This window comes from Alosa pseudoharengus, unplaced genomic scaffold, assembly GCF_046254945.1.
Source record: "Alosa pseudoharengus isolate Yale_2024_CS ecotype anadromous, Long Island Sound unplaced genomic scaffold, YU_APseudo_1.1 YU_APseudo_1.1_scf_20, whole genome shotgun sequence".
NCBI lineage: Eukaryota > Metazoa > Chordata > Actinopteri > Clupeiformes > Clupeidae > Alosa > Alosa pseudoharengus.
This window is the reverse complement of record NW_027468664.1, coordinates 36,800,238-36,824,876: the sequence shown is the minus strand read 5'-3', so window position 1 is coordinate 36,824,876 and position 24,639 is coordinate 36,800,238. Positions and strand designations below refer to the sequence as shown.

The 24,639-nt window shown below is 46.7% G+C and overlaps 41 non-coding genes and 1 pseudogene across 41 annotated transcripts; all 42 read right to left on the bottom strand.

The window, feature by feature from the left end:
* Nucleotides 1-223: 223 nt before the first annotated feature.
* LOC143137307 (U5 spliceosomal RNA) lies at nt 224-338 on the bottom strand. The gene has a single exon (XR_012989872.1). It is a non-coding gene; the product is annotated as a U5 spliceosomal RNA (small nuclear RNA).
* A 571-nt stretch (nt 339-909) lies between these two features.
* Nucleotides 910-1,028, bottom strand: LOC143137361 (5S ribosomal RNA). The gene has a single exon (XR_012989924.1). It is a non-coding gene; the product is annotated as a 5S ribosomal RNA (ribosomal RNA).
* A 365-nt stretch (nt 1,029-1,393) lies between these two features.
* LOC143137306 (U5 spliceosomal RNA) lies at nt 1,394-1,508 on the bottom strand. Its single transcript, XR_012989871.1, has one exon. It is a non-coding gene; the product is annotated as a U5 spliceosomal RNA (small nuclear RNA).
* A 567-nt stretch (nt 1,509-2,075) lies between these two features.
* LOC143137350 (5S ribosomal RNA) lies at nt 2,076-2,194 on the bottom strand. Its single transcript, XR_012989913.1, has one exon. It is a non-coding gene; the product is annotated as a 5S ribosomal RNA (ribosomal RNA).
* A 364-nt stretch (nt 2,195-2,558) lies between these two features.
* Nucleotides 2,559-2,670, bottom strand: LOC143137376 (U5 spliceosomal RNA). Its single transcript, XR_012989938.1, has one exon. It is a non-coding gene; the product is annotated as a U5 spliceosomal RNA (small nuclear RNA).
* A 567-nt stretch (nt 2,671-3,237) lies between these two features.
* LOC143137338 (5S ribosomal RNA) lies at nt 3,238-3,356 on the bottom strand. Its single transcript, XR_012989902.1, has one exon. It is a non-coding gene; the product is annotated as a 5S ribosomal RNA (ribosomal RNA).
* Nucleotides 3,357-3,721: 365 nt separating this feature from the next.
* Nucleotides 3,722-3,836, bottom strand: LOC143137262 (U5 spliceosomal RNA). Its single transcript, XR_012989829.1, has one exon. It is a non-coding gene; the product is annotated as a U5 spliceosomal RNA (small nuclear RNA).
* Nucleotides 3,837-4,403: 567 nt separating this feature from the next.
* LOC143137326 (5S ribosomal RNA) lies at nt 4,404-4,522 on the bottom strand. The gene has a single exon (XR_012989889.1). It is a non-coding gene; the product is annotated as a 5S ribosomal RNA (ribosomal RNA).
* Nucleotides 4,523-4,887: 365 nt separating this feature from the next.
* On the bottom strand, nt 4,888-5,002 carry LOC143137323 (U5 spliceosomal RNA). The gene has a single exon (XR_012989887.1). It is a non-coding gene; the product is annotated as a U5 spliceosomal RNA (small nuclear RNA).
* Nucleotides 5,003-5,569: 567 nt separating this feature from the next.
* LOC143137314 (5S ribosomal RNA) lies at nt 5,570-5,688 on the bottom strand. Its single transcript, XR_012989878.1, has one exon. It is a non-coding gene; the product is annotated as a 5S ribosomal RNA (ribosomal RNA).
* Nucleotides 5,689-6,053: 365 nt separating this feature from the next.
* Nucleotides 6,054-6,168, bottom strand: LOC143137220 (U5 spliceosomal RNA). The gene has a single exon (XR_012989788.1). It is a non-coding gene; the product is annotated as a U5 spliceosomal RNA (small nuclear RNA).
* Nucleotides 6,169-6,735: 567 nt separating this feature from the next.
* Nucleotides 6,736-6,854, bottom strand: LOC143137302 (5S ribosomal RNA). Its single transcript, XR_012989867.1, has one exon. It is a non-coding gene; the product is annotated as a 5S ribosomal RNA (ribosomal RNA).
* Nucleotides 6,855-7,219: 365 nt separating this feature from the next.
* On the bottom strand, nt 7,220-7,334 carry LOC143137219 (U5 spliceosomal RNA). Its single transcript, XR_012989787.1, has one exon. It is a non-coding gene; the product is annotated as a U5 spliceosomal RNA (small nuclear RNA).
* Nucleotides 7,335-7,901: 567 nt separating this feature from the next.
* LOC143137291 (5S ribosomal RNA) lies at nt 7,902-8,020 on the bottom strand. Its single transcript, XR_012989856.1, has one exon. It is a non-coding gene; the product is annotated as a 5S ribosomal RNA (ribosomal RNA).
* A 365-nt stretch (nt 8,021-8,385) lies between these two features.
* On the bottom strand, nt 8,386-8,500 carry LOC143137218 (U5 spliceosomal RNA). The gene has a single exon (XR_012989786.1). It is a non-coding gene; the product is annotated as a U5 spliceosomal RNA (small nuclear RNA).
* A 567-nt stretch (nt 8,501-9,067) lies between these two features.
* Nucleotides 9,068-9,186, bottom strand: LOC143137280 (5S ribosomal RNA). The gene has a single exon (XR_012989845.1). It is a non-coding gene; the product is annotated as a 5S ribosomal RNA (ribosomal RNA).
* Nucleotides 9,187-9,551: 365 nt separating this feature from the next.
* LOC143137370 (U5 spliceosomal RNA) lies at nt 9,552-9,666 on the bottom strand. Its single transcript, XR_012989932.1, has one exon. It is a non-coding gene; the product is annotated as a U5 spliceosomal RNA (small nuclear RNA).
* A 567-nt stretch (nt 9,667-10,233) lies between these two features.
* LOC143137267 (5S ribosomal RNA) lies at nt 10,234-10,352 on the bottom strand. Its single transcript, XR_012989834.1, has one exon. It is a non-coding gene; the product is annotated as a 5S ribosomal RNA (ribosomal RNA).
* A 365-nt stretch (nt 10,353-10,717) lies between these two features.
* Nucleotides 10,718-10,832, bottom strand: LOC143137217 (U5 spliceosomal RNA). Its single transcript, XR_012989785.1, has one exon. It is a non-coding gene; the product is annotated as a U5 spliceosomal RNA (small nuclear RNA).
* A 567-nt stretch (nt 10,833-11,399) lies between these two features.
* LOC143137255 (5S ribosomal RNA) lies at nt 11,400-11,518 on the bottom strand. Its single transcript, XR_012989823.1, has one exon. It is a non-coding gene; the product is annotated as a 5S ribosomal RNA (ribosomal RNA).
* Nucleotides 11,519-11,883: 365 nt separating this feature from the next.
* LOC143137216 (U5 spliceosomal RNA) lies at nt 11,884-11,998 on the bottom strand. The gene has a single exon (XR_012989784.1). It is a non-coding gene; the product is annotated as a U5 spliceosomal RNA (small nuclear RNA).
* A 567-nt stretch (nt 11,999-12,565) lies between these two features.
* LOC143137244 (5S ribosomal RNA) lies at nt 12,566-12,684 on the bottom strand. The gene has a single exon (XR_012989812.1). It is a non-coding gene; the product is annotated as a 5S ribosomal RNA (ribosomal RNA).
* A 365-nt stretch (nt 12,685-13,049) lies between these two features.
* Nucleotides 13,050-13,164, bottom strand: LOC143137213 (U5 spliceosomal RNA). The gene has a single exon (XR_012989782.1). It is a non-coding gene; the product is annotated as a U5 spliceosomal RNA (small nuclear RNA).
* A 567-nt stretch (nt 13,165-13,731) lies between these two features.
* Nucleotides 13,732-13,844, bottom strand: LOC143136973 (5S ribosomal RNA; annotated as a pseudogene).
* A 365-nt stretch (nt 13,845-14,209) lies between these two features.
* Nucleotides 14,210-14,324, bottom strand: LOC143137305 (U5 spliceosomal RNA). The gene has a single exon (XR_012989870.1). It is a non-coding gene; the product is annotated as a U5 spliceosomal RNA (small nuclear RNA).
* A 567-nt stretch (nt 14,325-14,891) lies between these two features.
* LOC143137232 (5S ribosomal RNA) lies at nt 14,892-15,010 on the bottom strand. Its single transcript, XR_012989801.1, has one exon. It is a non-coding gene; the product is annotated as a 5S ribosomal RNA (ribosomal RNA).
* A 365-nt stretch (nt 15,011-15,375) lies between these two features.
* On the bottom strand, nt 15,376-15,490 carry LOC143137304 (U5 spliceosomal RNA). Its single transcript, XR_012989869.1, has one exon. It is a non-coding gene; the product is annotated as a U5 spliceosomal RNA (small nuclear RNA).
* Nucleotides 15,491-16,057: 567 nt separating this feature from the next.
* On the bottom strand, nt 16,058-16,176 carry LOC143137221 (5S ribosomal RNA). Its single transcript, XR_012989789.1, has one exon. It is a non-coding gene; the product is annotated as a 5S ribosomal RNA (ribosomal RNA).
* A 365-nt stretch (nt 16,177-16,541) lies between these two features.
* On the bottom strand, nt 16,542-16,656 carry LOC143137303 (U5 spliceosomal RNA). Its single transcript, XR_012989868.1, has one exon. It is a non-coding gene; the product is annotated as a U5 spliceosomal RNA (small nuclear RNA).
* Nucleotides 16,657-17,223: 567 nt separating this feature from the next.
* Nucleotides 17,224-17,342, bottom strand: LOC143136966 (5S ribosomal RNA). The gene has a single exon (XR_012989559.1). It is a non-coding gene; the product is annotated as a 5S ribosomal RNA (ribosomal RNA).
* Nucleotides 17,343-17,707: 365 nt separating this feature from the next.
* LOC143137301 (U5 spliceosomal RNA) lies at nt 17,708-17,822 on the bottom strand. Its single transcript, XR_012989866.1, has one exon. It is a non-coding gene; the product is annotated as a U5 spliceosomal RNA (small nuclear RNA).
* A 567-nt stretch (nt 17,823-18,389) lies between these two features.
* Nucleotides 18,390-18,508, bottom strand: LOC143137208 (5S ribosomal RNA). The gene has a single exon (XR_012989777.1). It is a non-coding gene; the product is annotated as a 5S ribosomal RNA (ribosomal RNA).
* A 365-nt stretch (nt 18,509-18,873) lies between these two features.
* Nucleotides 18,874-18,988, bottom strand: LOC143137300 (U5 spliceosomal RNA). Its single transcript, XR_012989865.1, has one exon. It is a non-coding gene; the product is annotated as a U5 spliceosomal RNA (small nuclear RNA).
* A 567-nt stretch (nt 18,989-19,555) lies between these two features.
* Nucleotides 19,556-19,674, bottom strand: LOC143137197 (5S ribosomal RNA). The gene has a single exon (XR_012989766.1). It is a non-coding gene; the product is annotated as a 5S ribosomal RNA (ribosomal RNA).
* Nucleotides 19,675-20,039: 365 nt separating this feature from the next.
* On the bottom strand, nt 20,040-20,154 carry LOC143137299 (U5 spliceosomal RNA). The gene has a single exon (XR_012989864.1). It is a non-coding gene; the product is annotated as a U5 spliceosomal RNA (small nuclear RNA).
* A 567-nt stretch (nt 20,155-20,721) lies between these two features.
* On the bottom strand, nt 20,722-20,840 carry LOC143136965 (5S ribosomal RNA). Its single transcript, XR_012989558.1, has one exon. It is a non-coding gene; the product is annotated as a 5S ribosomal RNA (ribosomal RNA).
* Nucleotides 20,841-21,205: 365 nt separating this feature from the next.
* On the bottom strand, nt 21,206-21,320 carry LOC143137298 (U5 spliceosomal RNA). Its single transcript, XR_012989863.1, has one exon. It is a non-coding gene; the product is annotated as a U5 spliceosomal RNA (small nuclear RNA).
* Nucleotides 21,321-21,887: 567 nt separating this feature from the next.
* Nucleotides 21,888-22,006, bottom strand: LOC143136964 (5S ribosomal RNA). Its single transcript, XR_012989557.1, has one exon. It is a non-coding gene; the product is annotated as a 5S ribosomal RNA (ribosomal RNA).
* A 365-nt stretch (nt 22,007-22,371) lies between these two features.
* LOC143137297 (U5 spliceosomal RNA) lies at nt 22,372-22,486 on the bottom strand. Its single transcript, XR_012989862.1, has one exon. It is a non-coding gene; the product is annotated as a U5 spliceosomal RNA (small nuclear RNA).
* A 567-nt stretch (nt 22,487-23,053) lies between these two features.
* On the bottom strand, nt 23,054-23,172 carry LOC143137186 (5S ribosomal RNA). The gene has a single exon (XR_012989755.1). It is a non-coding gene; the product is annotated as a 5S ribosomal RNA (ribosomal RNA).
* A 365-nt stretch (nt 23,173-23,537) lies between these two features.
* On the bottom strand, nt 23,538-23,652 carry LOC143137296 (U5 spliceosomal RNA). Its single transcript, XR_012989861.1, has one exon. It is a non-coding gene; the product is annotated as a U5 spliceosomal RNA (small nuclear RNA).
* Nucleotides 23,653-24,219: 567 nt separating this feature from the next.
* LOC143136963 (5S ribosomal RNA) lies at nt 24,220-24,338 on the bottom strand. Its single transcript, XR_012989556.1, has one exon. It is a non-coding gene; the product is annotated as a 5S ribosomal RNA (ribosomal RNA).
* Nucleotides 24,339-24,639: the final 301 nt, after the last annotated feature.

The window sequence follows — 24,639 nt, the reverse complement described above, 5'->3', positions numbered from 1 at the left end:
TATTTCAGACGGGCATAGGCTACTTGAAGAGAGAGCTCCAAAAGAGAACGAGGACCAAACTGATCAGAGTTTCAGAAATCTACCTGTCCAAAGAACGTTCGACCACACGTGAACAACAGGCCGTGCGGCCGAGGTGTAAGCTCCTCCCTATCGTTCGTCGCTATCAGCAGTACACGTCGGCGCACAAGCAAAGGGAGGGCGCTTCTTTTTCACAGATCGAGGAACCTCACCGTAAGGTGGGGCATCAAAAAATTCATATCAACTCATAGTGGTCCTTTCCACGGAAATCTTTAGTAAAAGGCGAAAGATTTATACGATATGAAGAGAACCATGAGTGTTCTGCCAGTCTGGACCATGACTTCAGCTAGCCACCGCCAGCGACACAGGTCACTATCAGAGTTACAGGTAGCCTAAACACCACGCACAGACCTTCAAAGTACTGCTTTACCTTCATGCAAATTTTGAAGTTATCAGCATACGGCCTACTCATTTTCAGAAGTGGCCCATGAAAAGTATTTTTTCCCCCTTTATTTTTTCTTTTCAAAGGCCAGAAAACCCACAAAGCATGCTGGGAAGCTGCCGTACATTGGCTACTAGACGAGAACCTCTTGGGGGTTTCGTTCATTATTATGCTGGGTTTAATGCGGTTCAGAGTCAGACAATGATGTTTCAGTGGAAGGCTTTAAAAGTTCCTATGGATAGAGTAGATCGATCCTCACTATAGCCTGGTGTTCATATGAAATCACAACAATTTGGTCAAACGCAATATATTTGACAGATTAAATGTGTGACTTATTATGAAGTGAGAGCTGAAAAGAAAATGTTGAAGAGAAAATGGATCAGAGTTTGCGAAAGGTGCCTGTTGACTGCTGTGGCCAGCAGGGGCGCTCTAACAGGCAGAGAGAGAAAAGCTTACAGCACCTGGTATTCCCAGGCGGTCTCCCATCCAAGTACTAACCAGGCCCGACGCTGCTTAGCTTCCGAGATCGGACGAGATCGGGCGTGCTCAGCGTGGTATGGCCGTAAGCAAGTGCACACCGACAAAGTTGACCTGATAAACCTCCAGCAGCCGGGCATAAGAGCTCCCGGTATGATTTCAGGCTTGAGCCACTTACTCATTCAGAAAAAAAGCTGTATCGCGGAATAAAGACACACATGAGGAGGTTGCTATATTTCAGACGGGCATAGGCTACTTGAAGAGAGAGCTCCAAAAGAGAACGAGGACCAAACTGATCAGAGTTTCAGAAATCTACCTGTCCAAAGAACGTTCGACCACACGTGAACAACAGGCCGTGCGGCCGAGGTGTAAGCTCCTCCCTATCGTTCGTCGCTATCAGCAGTACACGTCGGCGCACAAGCAAAGGGAGGGCGCTTCTTTTTCACAGATCGAGGGACCTCACCGTAAGGTGGGGCATCAAAAAATTCATATCAACTCATAGTGGTCCTTTCCACGGAAATCTTTAGTAAAAGGCGAAAGATTTATACGATATGAAGAGAACCATGAGTGTTCTGCCAGTCTGGACCATGACTTCAGCTAGCCACCGCCAGCGACACAGGTCACTATCAGAGTTACAGGTAGCCTAAACACCACGCACAGACCTTCAAAGTACTGCTTTACCTTCATGCAAATTTTGAAGTTATCAGCATACGGCCTACTCATTTTCAGAAGTGGCCCATGAAAAGTATTTTTTCCCCCTTTATTTTTTCTTTTCAAAGGCCAGAAAACCCACAAAGCATGCTGGGAAGCTGCCGTACATTGGCTACTAGACGAGAACCTCTTGGGGGTTTCGTTCATTATTATGCTGGGTTTAATGCGGTTCAGAGTCAGACAATGATGTTTCAGTGGAAGGCTTTAAAAGTTCCTATGGATAGAGTAGATCCTCACTATAGCCTGGTGTTCATATGAAATCACAACAATTTGGTCAAACGCAATATATTTGACAGATTAAATGTGTGACTTATTATGAAGTGAGAGCTGAAAAGAAAATGTTGAAGAGAAAATGGATCAGAGTTTGCGAAAGGTGCCTGTTGACTGCTGCGGCCAGCAGGGGCGCTCTAACAGGCAGAGAGAGAAAAGCTTACAGCACCTGGTATTCCCAGGCGGTCTCCCATCCAAGTACTAACCAGGCCCGACGCTGCTTAGCTTCCGAGATCGGACGAGATCGGGCGTGCTCAGCGTGGTATGGCCGTAAGCAAGTGCACACCGACAAAGTTGACCTGATAAACCTCCAGCAGCCGGGCATAAGAGCTCCCGGTATGATTTCAGGCTTGAGCCACTTACTCATTCAGAAAAAAAGCTGTATCGCGGAATAAAGACACACATGAGGAGGTTGCTATATTTCAGACGGGCATAGGCTACTTGAAGAGAGAGCTCCAAAAGAGAACGAGGACCAAACTGATCAGAGTTTCAGAAATCTACCTGTCCAAAGAACGTTCGACCACACGTGAACAACAGGCCGTGCGGCCGAGGTGTAAGCTCCTCCCTATCGTTCGTCGCTATCAGCAGTACACGTCGGCGCACAAGCAAAGGGAGGGCGCTTCTTTTTCACAGATCGAGGGACTCCTAAGGTGGGGCATCAAAAAATTCATATCAACTCATAGTGGTCCTTTCCACGGAAATCTTTAGTAAAAGGCGAAAGATTTATACGATATGAAGAGAACCATGAGTGTTCTGCCAGTCTGGACCATGACTTCAGCTAGCCACCGCCAGCGACACAGGTCACTATCAGAGTTACAGGTAGCCTAAACACCACGCACAGACCTTCAAAGTACTGCTTTACCTTCATGCAAATGTTGAAGTTATCAGCATACGCCTACTCATTTTCAGAAGTGGCCCATGAAAAGTATTTTTTCCCCCTTTTTTTTTTTCTTTTCAAAGGCCAGAAAACCCACAAAGCATGCCTGGAAGCTGCCGTACATTGGCTACTAGACGAGAACCTCTTGGGGGTTTCGTTCATTATTATGCTGGGTTTAATGCGGTTCAGAGTCAGACAATGATGTTTCAGTAGAAGGCTTTAAAAGTTCCTATGGATAGAGTAGATCCTCACTATAGCCTGGTGTTCATATGAAATCACAACAATTTGGTCAAACGCAATATATTTGACAGATTAAATGTGTGACTTATTATGAAGTGAGAGCTGAAAAGAAAATGTTGAAGAGAAAATGGATCAGAGTTTGCGAAAGGTGCCTGTTGACTGCTGCGGCCAGCAGGGGCGCTCTAACAGGCAGAGAGAGAAAAGCTTACAGCACCTGGTATTCCCAGGCGGTCTCCCATCCAAGTACTAACCAGGCCCGACGCTGCTTAGCTTCCGAGATCGGACGAGATCGGGCGTGCTCAGCGTGGTATGGCCGTAAGCAAGTGCACACCGACAAAGTTGACCTGATAAACCTCCAGCAGCCGGGCATAAGAGCTCCCGGTATGATTTCAGGCTTGAGCCACTTACTCATTCAGAAAAAAAGCTGTATCGCGGAATAAAGACACACATGAGGAGGTTGCTATATTTCAGACGGGCATAGGCTACTTGAAGAGAGAGCTCCAAAAGAGAACGAGGAGCAAACTGATCAGAGTTTCAGAAATCTACCTGTCCAAAGAACGTTCGACCACACGTGAACAACAGGCCGTGCGGCCGAGGTGTAAGCTCCTCCCTATCGTTCGTCGCTATCAGCAGTACACGTCGGCGCACAAGCAAAGGGAGGGCGCTTCTTTTTCACAGATCGAGGGACCTCACCGTAAGGTGGGGCATCAAAAAATTAATATCAACTCATAGTGGTCCTTTCCACGGAAATCTTTAGTAAAAGGCGAAAGATTTATACGATATGAAGAGAACCATGAGTGTTCTGCCAGTCTGGACCATGACTTCAGCTAGCCACCGCCAGCGACACAGGTCACTATCAGAGTTACAGGTAGCCTAAACACCACGCACAGACCTTCAAAGTACTGCTTTACCTTCATGCAAATTTTGAAGTTATCAGCATACGGCCTACTCATTTTCAGAAGTGGCCCATGAAAAGTATTTTTTCCCCCTTTATTTTTTCTTTTCAAAGGCCAGAAAACCCACAAAGCATGCTGGGAAGCTGCCGTACATTGGCTACTAGACGAGAACCTCTTGGGGGTTTCGTTCATTATTATGCTGGTTTTAATGCGGTTCAGAGTCAGACAATGATGTTTCAGTGGAAGGCTTTAAAAGTTCCTATGGATAGAGTAGATCCTCACTATAGCCTGGTGTTCATATGAAATCACAACAATTTGGTCAAACGCAATATATTTGACAGATTAAATGTGTGACTTATTATGAAGTGAGAGCTGAAAAGAAAATGTTGAAGAGAAAATGGATCAGAGTTTGCGAAAGGTGCCTGTTGACTGCTGCGGCCAGCAGGGGCGCTCTAACAGGCAGAGAGAGAAAAGCTTACAGCACCTGGTATTCCCAGGCGGTCTCCCATCCAAGTACTAACCAGGCCCGACGCTGCTTAGCTTCCGAGATCGGACGAGATCGGGCGTGCTCAGCGTGGTATGGCCGTAAGCAAGTGCACACCGACAAAGTTGACCTGATAAACCTCCAGCAGCCGGGCATAAGAGCTCCCGGTATGATTTCAGGCTTGAGCCACTTACTCATTCAGAAAAAAAGCTGTATCGCGGAATAAAGACACACATGAGGAGGTTGCTATATTTCAGACGGGCATAGGCTACTTGAAGAGAGAGCTCCAAAAGAGAACGAGGACCAAACTGATCAGAGTTTCAGAAATCTACCTGTCCAAAGAACGTTCGACCACACGTGAACAACAGGCCGTGCGGCCGAGGTGTAAGCTAGTCCCTATCGTTCGTCGCTATCAGCAGTACACGTCGGCGCACAAGCAAAGGGAGGGCGCTTCTTTTTCACAGATCGAGGGACCCCACCGTAAGGTGGGGCATCAAAAAATTCATATCAACTCATAGTGGTCCTTTCCACAGAAATCTTTAGTAAAAGGCGAAAGATTTATACGATATGAAGAGAACCATGAGTGTTCTGCCAGTCTGGACCATGACTTCAGCTAGCCACCGCCAGCGACACAGGTCACTATCAGAGTTACAGGTAGCCTAAACACCACGCACAGACCTTCAAAGTACTGCTTTACCTTCATGCCAATGTTGAAGTTATCAGCATACGGCCTACTCATTTTCAGAAGTGGCCCATGAAAAGTATTTTTTCCCCCTTTATTTTTTCTTTTCAAAGGCCAGAAAACCCACAAAGCATGCTGGGAAGCTGCCGTACATTGGCTACTAGACGAGAACCTCTTGGGGGTTTCGTTCATTATCATGCTGGGTTTAATGCGGTTCAGAGGCAGACAATGATGTTTCAGTAGAAGGCTTTAAAAGTTCCTATGGATAGAGTAGATCCTCACTATAGCCTGGTGTTCATATGAAATCACAACAATTTGGTCAAACGCAATATATTTGACAGATTAAATGTGTGACTTATTATGAAGTGAGAGCTGAAAAGAAAATGTTGAAGAGAAAATGGATCAGAGTTTGCGAAAGGTGCCTGTTGACTGCTGCGGCCAGCAGGGGCGCTCTAACAGGCAGAGAGAGAAAAGCTTACAGCACCTGGTATTCCCAGGCGGTCTCCCATCCAAGTACTAACCAGGCCCGACGCTGCTTAGCTTCCGAGATCGGACGAGATCGGGCGTGCTCAGCGTGGTATGGCCGTAAGCAAGTGCACACCGACAAAGTTGACCTGATAAACCTCCAGCAGCCGGGCATAAGAGCTCCCGGTATGATTTCAGGCTTGAGCCACTTACTCATTCAGAAAAAAAGCTGTATCGCGGAATAAAGACACACATGAGGAGGTTGCTATATTTCAGACGGGCATAGGCTACTTGAAGAGAGAGCTCCAAAAGAGAACGAGGACCAAACTGATCAGAGTTTCAGAAATCTACCCGTCCAAAGAACGTTCGACCACACGTGAACAACAGGCCGTGCGGCCGAGGTGTAAGCTCCTCCCTATCGTTCGTCGCTATCAGCAGTACACGTCGGCGCACAAGCAAAGGGAGGGCGCTTCTTTTTCACAGATCTTTGAACCCCACCGTAAGGTGGGGCATCAAAAAATTCATATCAACTCATAGTGGTCCTTTCCACGGAAATCTTTAGTAAAAGGCGAAAGATTTATACGATATGAAGAGAACCATGAGTGTTCTGCCAGTCTGGACCATGACTTCAGCTAGCCACCGCCAGCGACACAGGTCACTATCAGAGTTACAGGTAGCCTAAACACCACGCACAGACCTTCAAAGTACTGCTTTACCTTCATGCAAATTTTGAAGTTATCAGCATACGGCCTACTCATTTTCAGAAGTGGCCCATGAAAAGTATTTTTTCCCCCTTTATTTTTTCTTTTCAAAGGCCAGAAAACCCACAAAGCATGCTGGGAAGCTGCCGTACATTGGCTACTAGACGAGAACCTCTTGGGGGTTTCGTTCATTATTATGCTGGGTTTAATGCGGTTCAGAGGCAGACAATGATGTTTCAGTAGAAGGCTTTAAAAGTTCCTATGGATAGAGTAGATCCTCACTATAGCCTGGTGTTCATATGAAATCACAACAATTTGGTCAAACGCAATATATTTGGCAGATTAAATGTGTGACTTATTATGAAGTGAGAGCTGAAAAGAAAATGTTGAAGAGAAAATGGATCAGAGTTTGCGAAAGGTGCCTGTTGACTGCTGCGGCCAGCAGGGGCGCTCTAACAGGCAGAGAGAGAAAAGCTTACAGCACCTGGTATTCCCAGGCGGTCTCCCATCCAAGTACTAACCAGGCCCGACGCTGCTTAGCTTCCGAGATCGGACGAGATCGGGCGTGCTCAGCGTGGTATGGCCGTAAGCAAGTGCACACCGACAAAGTTGACCTGATAAACCTCCAGCAGCCGGGCATAAGAGCTCCCGGTATGATTTCAGGCTTGAGCCACTTACTCATTCAGAAAAAAAGCTGTATCGCGGAATAAAGACACACATGAGGAGGTTGCTATATTTCAGACGGGCATAGGCTACTTGAAGAGAGAGCTCCAAAAGAGAACGAGGACCAAACTGATCAGAGTTTCAGAAATCTACCCGTCCAAAGAACGTTCGACCACACGTGAACAACAGGCCGTGCGGCCGAGGTGTAAGCTCCTCCCTATCGTTCGTCGCTATCAGCAGTACACGTCGGCGCACAAGCAAAGGGAGGGCGCTTCTTTTTCACAGATCTTTGAACCCCACCGTAAGGTGGGGCATCAAAAAATTCATATCAACTCATAGTGGTCCTTTCCACGGAAATCTTTAGTAAAAGGCGAAAGATTTATACGATATGAAGAGAACCATGAGTGTTCTGCCAGTCTGGACCATGACTTCAGCTAGCCACCGCCAGCGACACAGGTCACTATCAGAGTTACAGGTAGCCTAAACACCACGCACAGACCTTCAAAGTACTGCTTTACCTTCATGCAAATTTTGAAGTTATCAGCATACGGCCTACTCATTTTCAGAAGTGGCCCATGAAAAGTATTTTTTCCCCCTTTATTTTTTCTTTTCAAAGGCCAGAAAACCCACAAAGCATGCTGGGAAGCTGCCGTACATTGGCTACTAGACGAGAACCTCTTGGGGGTTTCGTTCATTATTATGCTGGGTTTAATGCGGTTCAGAGGCAGACAATGATGTTTCAGTAGAAGGCTTTAAAAGTTCCTATGGATAGAGTAGATCCTCACTATAGCCTGGTGTTCATATGAAATCACAACAATTTGGTCAAACGCAATATATTTGGCAGATTAAATGTGTGACTTATTATGAAGTGAGAGCTGAAAAGAAAATGTTGAAGAGAAAATGGATCAGAGTTTGCGAAAGGTGCCTGTTGACTGCTGCGGCCAGCAGGGGCGCTCTAACAGGCAGAGAGAGAAAAGCTTACAGCACCTGGTATTCCCAGGCGGTCTCCCATCCAAGTACTAACCAGGCCCGACGCTGCTTAGCTTCCGAGATCGGACGAGATCGGGCGTGCTCAGCGTGGTATGGCCGTAAGCAAGTGCACACCGACAAAGTTGACCTGATAAACCTCCAGCAGCCGGGCATAAGAGCTCCCGGTATGATTTCAGGCTTGAGCCACTTACTCATTCAGAAAAAAAGCTGTATCGCGGAATAAAGACACACATGAGGAGGTTGCTATATTTCAGACGGGCATAGGCTACTTGAAGAGAGAGCTCCAAAAGAGAACGAGGACCAAACTGATCAGAGTTTCAGAAATCTACCCGTCCAAAGAACGTTCGACCACACGTGAACAACAGGCCGTGCGGCCGAGGTGTAAGCTCCTCCCTATCGTTCGTCGCTATCAGCAGTACACGTCGGCGCACAAGCAAAGGGAGGGCGCTTCTTTTTCACAGATCTTTGAACCCCACCGTAAGGTGGGGCATCAAAAAATTCATATCAACTCATAGTGGTCCTTTCCACGGAAATCTTTAGTAAAAGGCGAAAGATTTATACGATATGAAGAGAACCATGAGTGTTCTGCCAGTCTGGACCATGACTTCAGCTAGCCACCGCCAGCGACACAGGTCACTATCAGAGTTACAGGTAGCCTAAACACCACGCACAGACCTTCAAAGTACTGCTTTACCTTCATGCAAATTTTGAAGTTATCAGCATACGGCCTACTCATTTTCAGAAGTGGCCCATGAAAAGTATTTTTTCCCCCTTTATTTTTTCTTTTCAAAGGCCAGAAAACCCACAAAGCATGCTGGGAAGCTGCCGTACATTGGCTACTAGACGAGAACCTCTTGGGGGTTTCGTTCATTATTATGCTGGGTTTAATGCGGTTCAGAGGCAGACAATGATGTTTCAGTAGAAGGCTTTAAAAGTTCCTATGGATAGAGTAGATCCTCACTATAGCCTGGTGTTCATATGAAATCACAACAATTTGGTCAAACGCAATATATTTGGCAGATTAAATGTGTGACTTATTATGAAGTGAGAGCTGAAAAGAAAATGTTGAAGAGAAAATGGATCAGAGTTTGCGAAAGGTGCCTGTTGACTGCTGCGGCCAGCAGGGGCGCTCTAACAGGCAGAGAGAGAAAAGCTTACAGCACCTGGTATTCCCAGGCGGTCTCCCATCCAAGTACTAACCAGGCCCGACGCTGCTTAGCTTCCGAGATCGGACGAGATCGGGCGTGCTCAGCGTGGTATGGCCGTAAGCAAGTGCACACCGACAAAGTTGACCTGATAAACCTCCAGCAGCCGGGCATAAGAGCTCCCGGTATGATTTCAGGCTTGAGCCACTTACTCATTCAGAAAAAAAGCTGTATCGCGGAATAAAGACACACATGAGGAGGTTGCTATATTTCAGACGGGCATAGGCTACTTGAAGAGAGAGCTCCAAAAGAGAACGAGGACCAAACTGATCAGAGTTTCAGAAATCTACCTGTCCAAAGAACGTTCGACCACACGTGAACAACAGGCCGTGCGGCCGAGGTGTAAGCTCCTCCCTATCGTTCGTCGCTATCAGCAGTACATGTCGGCGCACAAGCAAAGGGAGGGCGCTTCTTTTTCACAGATCGAGGGACCTCACCGTAAGGTGGGGCATCAAAAAATTAATATCAACTCATAGTGGTCCTTTCCACAGAAATCTTTAGTAAAAGGCGAAAGATTTATACGATATGAAGAGAACCATGAGTGTTCTGCCAGTCTGGACCATGACTTCAGCTAGCCACCGCCAGCGACACAGGTCACTATCAGAGTTACAGGTAGCCTAAACACCACGCACAGACCTTCAAAGTACTGCTTTACCTTCATGCAAATGTTGAAGTTATCAGCATACGGCCTACTCATTTTCAGAAGTGGCCCATGAAAAGTATTTTTTCCCCCTTTATTTTTTCTTTTCAAAGGCCAGAAAACCCACAAAGCATGCTGGGAAGCTGCCGTACATTGGCTACTAGACGAGAACCTCTTGGGGGTTTCGTTCATTATTATGCTGGGTTTAATGCGGTTCAGAGTCAGACAATGATGTTTCAGTAAAAGGCTTTAAAAGTTCCTATGGATAGAGTAGATCCTCACTATAGCCTGGTGTTCATATGAAATCACAACAATTTGGTCAAACGCAATATATTTGACAGATTAAATGTGTGACTTATTATGAAGTGAGAGCTGAAAAGAAAATGTTGAAGAGAAAATGGATCAGAGTTTGCGAAAGGTGCCTGTTGACTGCTGCGGCCAGCAGGGGCGCTCTAACAGGCAGAGAGAGAAAAGCTTACAGCACCTGGTATTCCCAGGCGGTCTCCCATCCAAGTACTAACCAGGCCCGACGCTGCTTAGCTTCCGAGATCGGACGAGATCGGGCGTGCTCAGCGTGGTATGGCCGTAAGCAAGTGCACACCGACAAAGTTGACCTGATAAACCTCCAGCAGCCGGGCATAAGAGCTCCCGGTATGATTTCAGGCTTGAGCCACTTACTCATTCAGAAAAAAAGCTGTATCGCGGAATAAAGACACACATGAGGAGGTTGCTATATTTCAGACGGGCATAGGCTACTTGAAGAGAGAGCTCCAAAAGAGAACGAGGACCAAACTGATCAGAGTTTCAGAAATCTACCTGTCCAAAGAACGTTCGACCACACGTGAACAACAGGCCGTGCGGCCGAGGTGTAAGCTCCTCCCTATCGTTCGTCGCTATCAGCAGTACACGTCGGCGCACAAGCAAAGGGAGGGCGCTTCTTTTTCACAGATCGAGGGACCCCACCGTAAGGTGGGGCATCAAAAAATTCATATCAACTCATAGTGGTCCTTTCCACGGAAATCTTTAGTAAAAGGCGAAAGATTTATACGATATGAAGAGAACCATGAGTGTTCTGCCAGTCTGGACCATGACTTCAGCTAGCCACCGCCAGCGACACAGGTCACAATCAGAGTTACAGGTAGCCTAAACACCACGCACAGACCTTCAAAGTACTGCTTTACCTTCATGCCAATGTTGAAGTTATCAGCATACGGCCTACTCATTTTCAGAAGTGGCCCATGAAAAGTATTTTTTCCCCCTTTATTTTTTCTTTTCAAAGGCCAGAAAACCCACAAAGCATGCTGGGAAGCTGCCGTACATTGGCTACTAGACGAGAACCTCTTGGGGGTTTCGTTCATTATTATGCTGGGTTTAATGCGGTTCAGAGTCAGACAATGATGTTTCAGTAGAAGGCTTTAAAAGTTCCTATGGATAGAGTAGATCCTCACTATAGCCTGGTGTTCATATGAAATCACAACAATTTGGTCAAACGCAATATATTTGACAGATTAAATGTGTGACTTATTATGAAGTGAGAGCTGAAAAGAAAATGTTGAAGAGAAAATGGATCAGAGTTTGCGAAAGGTGCCTGTTGACTGCTGCGGCCAGCAGGGGCGCTCTAACAGGCAGAGAGAGAAAAGCTTACAGCACCTGGTATTCCCAGGCGGTCTCCCATCCAAGTACTAACCAGGCCCGACGCTGCTTAGCTTCCGAGATCGGACGAGATCGGGCGTGCTCAGCGTGGTATGGCCGTAAGCAAGTGCACACCGACAAAGTTGACCTGATAAACCTCCAGCAGCCGGGCATAAGAGCTCCCGGTATGATTTCAGGCTTGAGCCACTTACTCATTCAGAAAAAAAGCTGTATCGCGGAATAAAGACACACATGAGGAGGTTGCTATATTTCAGACGGGCATAGGCTACTTGAAGAGAGAGCTCCAAAAGAGAACGAGGACCAAACTGATCAGAGTTTCAGAAATCTACCTGTCCAAAGAACGTTCGACCACACGTGAACAACAGGCCGTGCGGCCGAGGTGTAAGCTCCTCCCTATCGTTCGTCGCTATCAGCAGTACACGTCGGCGCACAAGCAAAGGGAGGGCGCTTCTTTTTCACAGATCGAGGGACCCCACCGTAAGGTGGGGCATCAAAAAATTCATATCAACTCATAGTGGTCCTTTCCACGGAAATCTTTAGTAAAAGGCGAAAGATTTATACGATATGAAGAGAACCATGAGTGTTCTGCCAGTCTGGACCATGACTTCAGCTAGCCACCGCCAGCGACACAGGTCACTATCAGAGTTACAGGTAGCCTAAACACCACGCACAGACCTTCAAAGTACTGCTTTACCTTCATGCCAATGTTGAAGTTATCAGCATACGGCCTACTCATTTTCAGAAGTGGCCCATGAAAAGTATTTTTTCCCCCTTTATTTTTTCTTTTCAAAGGCCAGAAAAACCACAAAGCATGCTGGGAAGCTGCCGTACATTGGCTACTAGACGAGAACCTCTTGGGGGTTTCGTTCATTATTATGCTGGGTTTAATGCGGTTCAGAGTCAGACAATGATGTTTCAGTAGAAGGCTTTAAAAGTTCCTATGGATAGAGTAGATCCTCACTATAGCCTGGTGTTCATATGAAATCACAACAATTTGGTCAAACGCAATATATTTGACAGATTAAATGTGTGACTTATTATGAAGTGAGAGCTGAAAAGAAAATGTTGAAGAGAAAATGGATCAGAGTTTGCGAAAGGTGCCTGTTGACCTCTGCGGCCAGCAGGGGCGCTCTAACAGGCAGAGAGAGAAAAGCTTACAGCACCTGGTATTCCCAGGCGGTCTCCCATCCAAGTACTAACCAGGCCCGACGCTGCTTAGCTTCCGAGATCGGACGAGATCGGGCGTGCTCAGCGTGGTATGGCCGTAAGCAAGTGCACACCGACAAAGTTGACCTGATAAACCTCCAGCAGCCGGGCATAAGAGCTCCCGGTATGATTTCAGGCTTGAGCCACTTACTCATTCAGAAAAAAAGCTGTATCGCGGAATAAAGACACACATGAGGAGGTTGCTATATTTCAGACGGGCATAGGCTACTTGAAGAGAGAGCTCCAAAAGAGAACGAGGACCAAACTGATCAGAGTTTCAGAAATCTACCTGTCCAAAGAACGTTCGACCACACGTGAACAACAGGCCGTGCGGCCGAGGTGTAAGCTCCTCCCTATCGTTCGTCGCTATCAGCAGTACACGTCGGCGCACAAGCAAAGGGAGGGCGCTTCTTTTTCACAGATCGAGGGACCCCACCGTAAGGTGGGGCATCAAAAAATTCATATCAACTCATAGTGGTCCTTTCCACGGAAATCTTTAGTAAAAGGCGAAAGATTTATACGATATGAAGAGAACCATGAGTGTTCTGCCAGTCTGGACCATGACTTCAGCTAGCCACCGCCAGCGACACAGGTCACTATCAGAGTTACAGGTAGCCTAAACACCACGCACAGACCTTCAAAGTACTGCTTTACCTTCATGCAAATGTTGAAGTTATCAGCATACGGCCTACTCATTTTCAGAAGTGGCCCATGAAAAGTATTTTTTCCCCCTTTATTTTTTCTTTTCAAAGGCCAGAAAACCCACAAAGCATACTGGGAAGCTGCCGTACATTGGCTACTAGACGAGAACCTCTTGGGGGTTTCGTTCATTATTATGCTGGGTTTAATGCGGTTCAGAGTCAGACAATGATGTTTCAGTAGAAGGCTTTAAAAGTTCCTATGGATAGAGTAGATCCTCACTATAGCCTGGTGTTCATATGAAATCACAACAATTTGGTCAAACGCAATATATTTGACAGATTAAATGTGTGACTTATTATGAAGTGAGAGCTGAAAAGAAAATGTTGAAGAGAAAATGGATCAGAGTTTGCGAAAGGTGCCTGTTGACTGCTGCGGCCAGCAGGGGCGCTCTAACAGGCAGAGAGAGAAAAGCTTACAGCACCTGGTATTCCCAGGCGGTCTCCCATCCAAGTACTAACCAGGCCCGACGCTGCTTAGCTTCCGAGATCGATCGGGCGTGCTCAGCGTGGTATGGCCGTAAGCAAGTGCACACCGACAAAGTTGACCTGATAAACCTCCAGCAGCCGGGCATAAGAGCTCCCGGTATGATTTCAGGCTTGAGTCACTTACTCATTCAGAAAAAAAGCTGTATCGCGGAATAAAGACACACATGAGGAGGTTGCTATATTTCAGACGGGCATAGGCTACTTGAAGAGAGAGCTCCAAAAGAGAACGAGGACCAAACTGATCAGAGTTTCAGAAATCTACCTGTCCAAAGAACGTTCGACCACACGTGAACAACAGGCCGTGCGGCCGAGGTGTAAGCTCCTCCCTATCGTTCGTCGCTATCAGCAGTACACGTCGGCGCACAAGCAAAGGGAGGGCGCTTCTTTTTCACAGATCGAGGGACCTCACCGTAAGGTGGGGCATCAAAAAATTCATATCAACTCATAGTGGTCCTTTCCACGGAAATCTTTAGTAAAAGGCGAAAGATTTATACGATATGAAGAGAACCATGAGTGTTCTGCCAGTCTGGACCATGACTTCAGCTAGCCACCGCCAGCGACACAGGTCACTATCAGAGTTACAGGTAGCCTAAACACCACGCACAGACCTTCAAAGTACTGCTTTACCTTCATGCAAATTTTGAAGTTATCAGCATACGGCCTACTCATTTTCAGAAGTGGCCCATGAAAAGTATTTTTTCCCCCTTTATTTTTTCTTTTCAAAGGCCAGAAAACCCACAAAGCATGCTGGGAAGCTGCCGTACATTGGCTACTAGACGAGAACCTCTTGGGGGTTTCGTTCATTATTATGCTGGGTTTAATGCGGTTCAGAGTCAGACAATGATGTTTCAGTGGAAGGCTTTAAAAGTTCCTATGGATAGAGTAGATCCTCACTATAGCCTGGTGTTCATATGAAATCACAACAATTTGGTCAAACGCAATATATTTGACAGATTAAATGTGTGACTTATTATGAAGTGAGAGCTGAAAAGAAAATGTTGAAGAGAAAATGGATCAGAGTTTGCGAAAGGTGCCTGTTGACTGCTGCGGCCAGCAGGGGCGCTCTAACAGGCAGAGAGAGAAAAGCTTACAGCACCTGGTATTCCCAGGCGGTCTCCCATCCAAGTACTAACCAGGCCCGACGCTGCTTAGCTTCCGAGATCGGACGAGATCGGGCGTGCTCAGCGTGGTATGGCCGTAAGCAAGTGCACACCGACAAAGTTGACCTGATAAACCTCCAGCAGCCGGGCATAAGAGCTCCCGGTATGATTTCAGGCTTGAGCCACTTACTCATTCAGAAAAAAAGCTGTATCGCGGAATAAAGACACACATGAGGAGGTTGCTATATTTCAGACGGGCATAGGCTACTTGAAGAGAGAGCTCCAAAAGAGAACGAGGAGCAAACTGATCAGAGTTTCAGAAATCTACCTGTCCAAAGAACGTTCGACCACACGTGAACAACAGGCCGTGCGGCCGAGGTGTAAGCTCCTCCCTATCGTTCGTCGCTATCAGCAGTACACGTCGGCGCACAAGCAAAGGGAGGGCGCTTCTTTTTCACAGATCGAGGGACCTCACCGTAAGGTGGGGCATCAAAAAATTCATATCAACTCATAGTGGTCCTTTCCACGGAAATCTTTAGTAAAAGGCGAAAGATTTATACGATATGAAGAGAACCATGAGTGTTCTGCCAGTCTGGACCATGACTTCAGCTAGCCACCGCCAGCGACACAGGTCACTATCAGAGTTACAGGTAGCCTAAACACCACGCACAGACCTTCAAAGTACTGCTTTACCTTCATGCAAATTTTGAAGTTATCAGCATACGGCCTACTCATTTTCAGAAGTGGCCCATGAAAAGTATTTTTTCCCCCTTTATTTTTTCTTTTCAAAGGCCAGAAAACCCACAAAGCATGCTGGGAAGCTGCCGTACATTGGCTACTAGACGAGAACCTCTTGGGGGTTTCGTTCATTATTATGCTGGGTTTAATGCGGTTCAGAGTCAGACAATGATGTTTCAGTGGAAGGCTTTAAAAGTTCCTATGGATAGAGTAGATCCTCACTATAGCCTGGTGTTCATATGAAATCACAACAATTTGGTCAAACGCAATATATTTGACAGATTAAATGTGTGACTTATTATGAAGTGAGAGCTGAAAAGAAAATGTTGAAGAGAAAATGGATCAGAGTTTGCGAAAGGTGCCTGTTGACTGCTGTGGCCAGCAGGGGCGCTCTAACAGGCAGAGAGAGAAAAGCTTACAGCACCTGGTATTCCCAGGCGGTCTCCCATCCAAGTACTAACCAGGCCCGACGCTGCTTAGCTTCCGAGATCGGACGAGATCGGGCGTGCTCAGCGTGGTATGGCCGTAAGCAAGTGCACACCGACAAAGTTGACCTGATAAACCTCCAGCAGCCGGGCATAAGAGCTCCCGGTATGATTTCAGGCTTGAGCCACTTACTCATTCAGAAAAAAAGCTGTATCGCGGAATAAAGACACACATGAGGAGGTTGCTATATTTCAGACGGGCATAGGCTACTTGAAGAGAGAGCTCCAAAAGAGAACGAGGACCAAACTGATCAGAGTTTCAGAAATCTACCTGTCCAAAGAACGTTCGACCACACGTGAACAACAGGCCGTGCGGCCGAGGTGTAAGCTCCTCCCTATCGTTCGTCGCTATCAGCAGTACACGTCGGCGCACAAGCAAAGGGAGGGCGCTTCTTTTTCACAGATCGAGGGACCTCACCGTAAGGTGGGGCATCAAAAAATTCATATCAACTCATAGTGGTCCTTTCCACGGAAATCTTTAGTAAAAGGCGAAAGATTTATACGATATGAAGAGAACCATGAGTGTTCTGCCAGTCTGGACCATGACTTCAGCTAGCCACCGCCAGCGACACAGGTCACTATCAGAGTTACAGGTAGCCTAAACACCACGCACAGACCTTCAAAGTACTGCTTTACCTTCATGCAAATTTTGAAGTTATCAGCATACGGCCTACTCATTTTCAGAAGTGGCCCATGAAAAGTATTTTTTCCCCCTTTATTTTTTCTTTTCAAAGGCCAGAAAACCCACAAAGCATGCTGGGAAGCTGCCGTACATTGGCTACTAGACGAGAACCTCTTGGGGGTTTCGTTCATTATTATGCTGGGTTTAATGCGGTTCAGAGTCAGACAATGATGTTTCAGTGGAAGGCTTTAAAAGTTCCTATGGATAGAGTAGATCCTCACTATAGCCTGGTGTTCATATGAAATCACAACAATTTGGTCAAACGCAATATATTTGACAGATTAAATGTGTGACTTATTATGAAGTGAGAGCTGAAAAGAAAATGTTGAAGAGAAAATGGATCAGAGTTTGCGAAAGGTGCCTGTTGACTGCTGCGGCCAGCAGGGGCGCTCTAACAGGCAGAGAGAGAAAAGCTTACAGCACCTGGTATTCCCAGGCGGTCTCCCATCCAAGTACTAACCAGGCCCGACGCTGCTTAGCTTCCGAGATCGGACGAGATCAGGCGTGCTCAGCGTGGTATGGCCGTAAGCAAGTGCACACCGACAAAGTTGACCTGATAAACCTCCAGCAGCCGGGCATAAGAGCTCCCGGTATGATTTCAGGCTTGAGCCACTTACTCATTCAGAAAAAAAGCTGTATCGCGGAATAAAGACACACATGAGGAGGTTGCTATATTTCAGACGGGCATAGGCTACTTGAAGAGAGAGCTCCAAAAGAGAACGAGGAGCAAACTGATCAGAGTTTCAGAAATCTACCTGTCCAAAGAACGTTCGACCACACGTGAACAACAGGCCGTGCGGCCGAGGTGTAAGCTCCTCCCTATCGTTCGTCGCTATCAGCAGTACACGTCGGCGCACAAGCAAAGGGAGGGCGCTTCTTTTTCACAGATCGAGGGACCTCACCGTAAGGTGGGGCATCAAAAAATTCATATCAACTCATAGTGGTCCTTTCCACGGAAATCTTTAGTAAAAGGCGAAAGATTTATACGATATGAAGAGAACCATGAGTGTTCTGCCAGTCTGGACCATGACTTCAGCTAGCCACCGCCAGCGACACAGGTCACTATCAGAGTTACAGGTAGCCTAAACACCACGCACAGACCTTCAAAGTACTGCTTTACCTTCATGCAAATTTTGAAGTTATCAGCATACGGCCTACTCATTTTCAGAAGTGGCCCATGAAAAGTATTTTTTCCCCCTTTATTTTTTCTTTTCAAAGGCCAGAAAACCCACAAAGCATGCTGGGAAGCTGCCGTACATTGGCTACTAGACGAGAACCTCTTGGGGGTTTCGTTCATTATTATGCTGGGTTTAATGCGGTTCAGAGTCAGACAATGATGTTTCAGTGGAAGGCTTTAAAAGTTCCTATGGATAGAGTAGATCCTCACTATAGCCTGGTGTTCATATGAAATCACAACAATTTGGTCAAACGCAATATATTTGACAGATTAAATGTGTGACTTATTATGAAGTGAGAGCTGAAAAGAAAATGTTGAAGAGAAAATGGATCAGAGTTTGCGAAAGGTGCCTGTTGACTGCTGCGGCCAGCAGGGGCGCTCTAACAGGCAGAGAGAGAAAAGCTTACAGCACCTGGTATTCCCAGGCGGTCTCCCATCCAAGTACTAACCAGGCCCGACGCTGCTTAGCTTCCGAGATCGGACGAGATCGGGCGTGCTCAGCGTGGTATGGCCGTAAGCAAGTGCACACCGACAAAGTTGACCTGATAAACCTCCAGCAGCCGGGCATAAGAGCTCCCGGTATGATTTCAGGCTTGAGCCACTTACTCATTCAGAAAAAAAGCTGTATCGCGGAATAAAGACACACATGAGGAGGTTGCTATATTTCAGACGGGCATAGGCTACTTGAAGAGAGAGCTCCAAAAGAGAACGAGGAGCAAACTGATCAGAGTTTCAGAAATCTACCTGTCCAAAGAACGTTCGACCACACGTGAACAACAGGCCGTGCGGCCGAGGTGTAAGCTCCTCCCTATCGTTCGTCGCTATCAGCAGTACACGTCGGCGCACAAGCAAAGGGAGGGCGCTTCTTTTTCACAGATCGAGGGACCTCACCGTAAGGTGGGGCATCAAAAAATTCATATCAACTCATAGTGGTCCTTTCCACGGAAATCTTTAGTAAAAGGCGAAAGATTTATACGATATGAAGAGAACCATGAGTGTTCTGCCAGTCTGGACCATGACTTCAGCTAGCCACCGCCAGCGACACAGGTCACTATCAGAGTTACAGGTAGCCTAAACACCACGCACAGACCTTCAAAGTACTGCTTTACCTTCATGCAAATTTTGAAGTTATCAGCATACGGCCTACTCATTTTCAGAAGTGGCCCATGAAAAGTATTTTTTCCCCCTTTATTTTTTCTTTTCAAAGGCCAGAAAACCCACAAAGCATGCTGGGAAGCTGCCGTACATTGGCTACTAGACGAGAACCTCTTGGGGGTTTCGTTCATTATTATGCTGGGTTTAATGCGGTTCAGAGTCAGACAATGATGTTTCAGTGGAAGGCTTTAAAAGTTCCTATGGATAGAGTAGATCCTCACTATAGCCTGGTGTTCATATGAAATCACAACAATTTGGTCAAACGCAATATATTTGACAGATTAAATGTGTGACTTATTATGAAGTGAGAGCTGAAAAGAAAATGTTGAAGAGAAAATGGATCAGAGTTTGCGAAAGGTGCCTGTTGACTGCTGTGGCCAGCAGGGGCGCTCTAACAGGCAGAGAGAGAAAAGCTTACAGCACCTGGTATTCCCAGGCGGTCTCCCATCCAAGTACTAACCAGGCCCGACGCTGCTTAGCTTCCGAGATCGGACGAGATCGGGCGTGCTCAGCGTGGTATGGCCGTAAGCAAGTGCACACCGACAAAGTTGACCTGATAAACCTCCAGCAGCCGGGCATAAGAGCTCCCGGTATGATTTCAGGCTTGAGCCACTTACTCATTCAGAAAAAAAGCTGTATCGCGGAATAAAGACACACATGAGGAGGTTGCTATATTTCAGACGGGCATAGGCTACTTGAAGAGAGAGCTCCAAAAGAGAACGAGGACCAAACTGATCAGAGTTTCAGAAATCTACCTGTCCAAAGAACGTTCGACCACACGTGAACAACAGGCCGTGCGGCCGAGGTGTAAGCTCCTCCCTATCGTTCGTCGCTATCAGCAGTACACGTCGGCGCACAAGCAAAGGGAGGGCGCTTCTTTTTCACAGATCGAGGGACCTCACCGTAAGGTGGGGCATCAAAAAATTCATATCAACTCATAGTGGTCCTTTCCACGGAAATCTTTAGTAAAAGGCGAAAGATTTATACGATATGAAGAGAACCATGAGTGTTCTGCCAGTCTGGACCATGACTTCAGCTAGCCACCGCCAGCGACACAGGTCACTATCAGAGTTACAGGTAGCCTAAACACCACGCACAGACCTTCAAAGTACTGCTTTACCTTCATGCAAATTTTGAAGTTATCAGCATACGGCCTACTCATTTTCAGAAGTGGCCCATGAAAAGTATTTTTTCCCCCTTTATTTTTTCTTTTCAAAGGCCAGAAAACCCACAAAGCATGCTGGGAAGCTGCCGTACATTGGCTACTAGACGAGAACCTCTTGGGGGTTTCGTTCATTATTATGCTGGGTTTAATGCGGTTCAGAGTCAGACAATGATGTTTCAGTGGAAGGCTTTAAAAGTTCCTATGGATAGAGTAGATCCTCACTATAGCCTGGTGTTCATATGAAATCACAACAATTTGGTCAAACGCAATATATTTGACAGATTAAATGTGTGACTTATTATGAAGTGAGAGCTGAAAAGAAAATGTTGAAGAGAAAATGGATCAGAGTTTGCGAAAGGTGCCTGTTGACTGCTGCGGCCAGCAGGGGCGCTCTAACAGGCAGAGAGAGAAAAGCTTACAGCACCTGGTATTCCCAGGCGGTCTCCCATCCAAGTACTAACCAGGCCCGACGCTGCTTAGCTTCCGAGATCGGACGAGATCAGGCGTGCTCAGCGTGGTATGGCCGTAAGCAAGTGCACACCGACAAAGTTGACCTGATAAACCTCCAGCAGCCGGGCATAAGAGCTCCCGGTATGATTTCAGGCTTGAGCCACTTACTCATTCAGAAAAAAAGCTGTATCGCGGAATAAAGACACACATGAGGAGGTTGCTATATTTCAGACGGGCATAGGCTACTTGAAGAGAGAGCTCCAAAAGAGAACGAGGAGCAAACTGATCAGAGTTTCAGAAATCTACCTGTCCAAAGAACGTTCGACCACACGTGAACAACAGGCCGTGCGGCCGAGGTGTAAGCTCCTCCCTATCGTTCGTCGCTATCAGCAGTACACGTCGGCGCACAAGCAAAGGGAGGGCGCTTCTTTTTCACAGATCGAGGGACCTCACCGTAAGGTGGGGCATCAAAAAATTCATATCAACTCATAGTGGTCCTTTCCACGGAAATCTTTAGTAAAAGGCGAAAGATTTATACGATATGAAGAGAACCATGAGTGTTCTGCCAGTCTGGACCATGACTTCAGCTAGCCACCGCCAGCGACACAGGTCACTATCAGAGTTACAGGTAGCCTAAACACCACGCACAGACCTTCAAAGTACTGCTTTACCTTCATGCAAATTTTGAAGTTATCAGCATACGGCCTACTCATTTTCAGAAGTGGCCCATGAAAAGTATTTTTTCCCCCTTTATTTTTTCTTTTCAAAGGCCAGAAAACCCACAAAGCATGCTGGGAAGCTGCCGTACATTGGCTACTAGACGAGAACCTCTTGGGGGTTTCGTTCATTATTATGCTGGGTTTAATGCGGTTCAGAGTCAGACAATGATGTTTCAGTGGAAGGCTTTAAAAGTTCCTATGGATAGAGTAGATCCTCACTATAGCCTGGTGTTCATATGAAATCACAACAATTTGGTCAAACGCAATATATTTGACAGATTAAATGTGTGACTTATTATGAAGTGAGAGCTGAAAAGAAAATGTTGAAGAGAAAATGGATCAGAGTTTGCGAAAGGTGCCTGTTGACTGCTGCGGCCAGCAGGGGCGCTCTAACAGGCAGAGAGAGAAAAGCTTACAGCACCTGGTATTCCCAGGCGGTCTCCCATCCAAGTACTAACCAGGCCCGACGCTGCTTAGCTTCCGAGATCGGACGAGATCAGGCGTGCTCAGCGTGGTATGGCCGTAAGCAAGTGCACACCGACAAAGTTGACCTGATAAACCTCCAGCAGCCGGGCATAAGAGCTCCCGGTATGATTTCAGGCTTGAGCCACTTACTCATTCAGAAAAAAAGCTGTATCGCGGAATAAAGACACACATGAGGAGGTTGCTATATTTCAGACGGGCATAGGCTACTTGAAGAGAGAGCTCCAAAAGAGAACGAGGAGCAAACTGATCAGAGTTTCAGAAATCTACCTGTCCAAAGAACGTTCGACCACACGTGAACAACAGGCCGTGCGGCCGAGGTGTAAGCTCCTCCCTATCGTTCGTCGCTATCAGCAGTACACGTCGGCGCACAAGCAAAGGGAGGGCGCTTCTTTTTCACAGATCGAGGGACCTCACCGTAAGGTGGGGCATCAAAAAATTCATATCAACTCATAGTGGTCCTTTCCACGGAAATCTTTAGTAAAAGGCGAAAGATTTATACGATATGAAGAGAACCATGAGTGTTCTGCCAGTCTGGACCATGACTTCAGCTAGCCACCGCCAGCGACACAGGTCACTATCAGAGTTACAGGTAGCCTAAACACCACGCACAGACCTTCAAAGTACTGCTTTACCTTCATGCAAATTTTGAAGTTATCAGCATACGGCCTACTCATTTTCAGAAGTGGCCCATGAAAAGTATTTTTTCCCCCTTTATTTTTTCTTTTCAAAGGCCAGAAAACCCACAAAGCATGCTGGGAAGCTGCCGTACATTGGCTACTAGACGAGAACCTCTTGGGGGTTTCGTTCATTATTATGCTGGGTTTAATGCGGTTCAGAGGCAGACAATGATGTTTCAGTAGAAGGCTTTAAAAGTTCCTATGGATAGAGTAGATCCTCACTATAGCCTGGTGTTCATATGAAATCACAACAATTTGGTCAAACGCAATATATTTGGCAGATTAAATGTGTGACTTATTATGAAGTGAGAGCTGAAAAGAAAATGTTGAAGAGAAAATGGATCAGAGTTTGCGAAAGGTGCCTGTTGACTGCTGCGGCCAGCAGGGGTGCTCTAACAGGCAGAGAGAGAAAAGCTTACAGCACCTGGTATTCCCAGGCGGTCTCCCATCCAAGTACTAACCAGGCCCGACGCTGCTTAGCTTCCGAGATCGGACGAGATCGGGCGTGCTCAGCGTGGTATGGCCGTAAGCAAGTGCACACCGACAAAGTTGACCTGATAAACCTCCAGCAGCCGGGCATAAGAGCTCCCGGTATGATTTCAGGCTTGAGCCACTTACTCATTCAGAAAAAAAGCTGTATCGCGGAATAAAGACACACATGAGGAGGTTGCTATATTTCAGACGGGCATAGGCTACTTGAAGAGAGAGCTCCAAAAGAGAACGAGGACCAAACTGATCAGAGTTTCAGAAATCTACCTGTCCAAAGAACGTTCGACCACACGTGAACAACAGGCCGTGCGGCCGAGGTGTAAGCTCCTCCCTATCGTTCGTCGCTATCAGCAGTACACGTCGGCGCACAAGCAAAGGGAGGGCGCTTCTTTTTCACAGATCGAGGGACCTCACCGTAAGGTGGGGCATCAAAAAATTCATATCAACTCATAGTGGTCCTTTCCACGGAAATCTTTAGTAAAAGGCGAAAGATTTATACGATATGAAGAGAACCATGAGTGTTCTGCCAGTCTGGACCATGACTTCAGCTAGCCACCGCCAGCGACACAGGTCACTATCAGAGTTACAGGTAGCCTAAACACCACGCACAGACCTTCAAAGTACTGCTTTACCTTCATGCAAATTTTGAAGTTATCAGCATACGGCCTACTCATTTTCAGAAGTGGCCCATGAAAAGTATTTTTTCCCCCTTTATTTTTTCTTTTCAAAGGCCAGAAAACCCACAAAGCATGCTGGGAAGCTGCCGTACATTGGCTACTAGACGAGAACCTCTTGGGGGTTTCGTTCATTATTATGCTGGGTTTAATGCGGTTCAGAGTCAGACAATGATGTTTCAGTGGAAGGCTTTAAAAGTTCCTATGGATAGAGTAGATCCTCACTATAGCCTGGTGTTCATATGAAATCACAACAATTTGGTCAAACGCAATATATTTGACAGATTAAATGTGTGACTTATTATGAAGTGAGAGCTGAAAAGAAAATGTTGAAGAGAAAATGGATCAGAGTTTGCGAAAGGTGCCTGTTGACTGCTGCGGCCAGCAGGGGCGCTCTAACAGGCAGAGAGAGAAAAGCTTACAGCACCTGGTATTCCCAGGCGGTCTCCCATCCAAGTACTAACCAGGCCCGACGCTGCTTAGCTTCCGAGATCGGACGAGATCAGGCGTGCTCAGCGTGGTATGGCCGTAAGCAAGTGCACACCGACAAAGTTGACCTGATAAACCTCCAGCAGCCGGGCATAAGAGCTCCCGGTATGATTTCAGGCTTGAGCCACTTACTCATTCAGAAAAAAAGCTGTATCGCGGAATAAAGACACACATGAGGAGGTTGCTATATTTCAGACGGGCATAGGCTACTTGAAGAGAGAGCTCCAAAAGAGAACGAGGAGCAAACTGATCAGAGTTTCAGAAATCTACCTGTCCAAAGAACGTTCGACCACACGTGAACAACAGGCCGTGCGGCCGAGGTGTAAGCTCCTCCCTATCGTTCGTC